At 28.5% G+C, this 1,803-nt stretch overlaps 1 long non-coding RNA gene across 2 annotated transcripts; it reads right to left on the bottom strand.

Moving 5' to 3' along the window:
* Nucleotides 1-390: 390 nt before the first annotated feature.
* On the bottom strand, nt 391-1,543 carry LOC136076430 (uncharacterized). 2 transcript variants are annotated; one of them, XR_010636265.1, is made up of 3 exons: nt 1,385-1,524; nt 946-1,101; nt 391-584 (listed from the first exon to the last, which is right to left on the bottom strand). It is a non-coding gene; the product is annotated as an uncharacterized LOC136076430 (long non-coding RNA). The 2 variants fall into 2 exon arrangements; XR_010636264.1 differs by having other exon boundaries at nt 393-584; nt 1,394-1,543.
* Between the last annotated feature and the right edge of the window lie 260 nt (nt 1,544-1,803).

Genomic DNA, 1,803 nt, shown 5'->3' on the forward strand with positions numbered 1-1,803 from the left:
ACGTTGGCCCAATGCTTCTTGTAACGTTGGCCCAACGTTGGCATCCAGCGTTGGGCCGATTCCTTGATGGCCGCCGGGCATACATTGGCCCGATTACATTGGCCCAATGCAGTTTAGCCAGCATTTATCCGACGATATATTTTATTAGGTTCAGTGAATTATAAACGCTACTTGTAACTAGCACGCAGTTAGTTAGGTCATTGTTAACATAAAATTTCTTAAATTTGTTTATTTTTAATGTATTAAAAAGATTGCAATTGCAATCGACGTATGATTAAAGCTATTTAAATTGTTTTAATCAAATGCAAACTGAAATGTGTTTGTTATTTCATTCAAGCTAAATTTATTTTCAAGGTGAAAAACAAAACATATTCAATAAAATGAAATGTATATCAGATAATATTAAAACTGTTATACAATAATCTAGACATTATCTTCGCCATTTGCATCACTGCCTTTGTCCCAAAGTTCCGAGTGGCATGCATAATCAATCCTCGCACCATCTGACTTTTTTCGGTCGTACAATTTACGAACCCACGACTTCATTTGATCGTTTACTTCCGCTTTTGAAACATCTTTTGCACCTTGTCGTAAAAAAAATACATTTAAATATTATTAAATAACTTTGTGTTAAAACATTTCAAAAACTTTAGTAGCCCTAAAAAATAGATTAACTACAGTTTAAAAGAAATTTGTTGGGCAATCATTAAAAAGACAACAAATGAAACCAATTACATTCTATTTACATTTAAACCAAATTTTATCTATTTTTCGTAAAGCCAACTTGGGTTTCCTAAAAGTTAAAACCTTAAATAGGGTTACATTCAGTTATAACTTAAGTATAAGTTAAAACTTACATGTGCATAAGTAAATTGTTTTATGTTATAACTGAATGCCCCTATACAACATAACTATTATCATGTTTAATATTTATTGATCACTAACCATAAACAATAGATTCATGTTTTTCATCCCTTGCTTTGTCCTCCTCGACCTTCACTGTTTACTTTGTTGATCCACTTCTGTAGCCATCAATTAACAGAAAATGTTGCTCACTGTTTCTTCAACAACTCGTCCATCAATCAAAACAAGATAAATAATCTGAAAAGTTTAAAAATAAACCCATAAGATCAGATAAAATATTTTATTAAAAGTACACTGAAGCTCTTTCAAGTAGAACCTGCAAAAGATGTTATAAAAATGGTATGCAATGGCAAAAATATATTGTCAGTTAATACCACAGCAACATCTGAGGAGCGCAGCGGTGGATTAATACTTTTATAGCCCTGGATCTAGTATTTTTTGGAGGCTTTTTTTATACTCTACAGTGTAATAATGACTACTAAAAAATATGTAATATTTAAAATTTAAAAGCAAAAAATACATTATTTACGTCGAGACATATTAATGTTGATAAACCAGGTGACATTCTTCGCATAGGCAAATTGCTATTCTGTTGTTCACTCACATTACTAACTAAAAGTAAATATAACAAACGTTAAAAACTTTCAATGAGTCTTGTTTTGCAGTGACGATATATATATATATATATATATATATATATATATATATATATATATATATATATATATATATATATATACATACATATATATATATATATATATATATATATATATATATATATATACATACTATTAAAAATAGTATCTTTATATTATCATGTATAACTATGTATATTTTAAAGAGTGCTTAATACACAAACTAGAGCTATATAGTATATATTACTTTTACCCGCAGTATCAGGAATTAGCTAAATGCTAATATTTATAATATTATTTG

Source organism: Hydra vulgaris, chromosome 02 (genome assembly GCF_038396675.1).
Source record: "Hydra vulgaris chromosome 02, alternate assembly HydraT2T_AEP".
NCBI lineage: Eukaryota > Metazoa > Cnidaria > Hydrozoa > Anthoathecata > Hydridae > Hydra > Hydra vulgaris.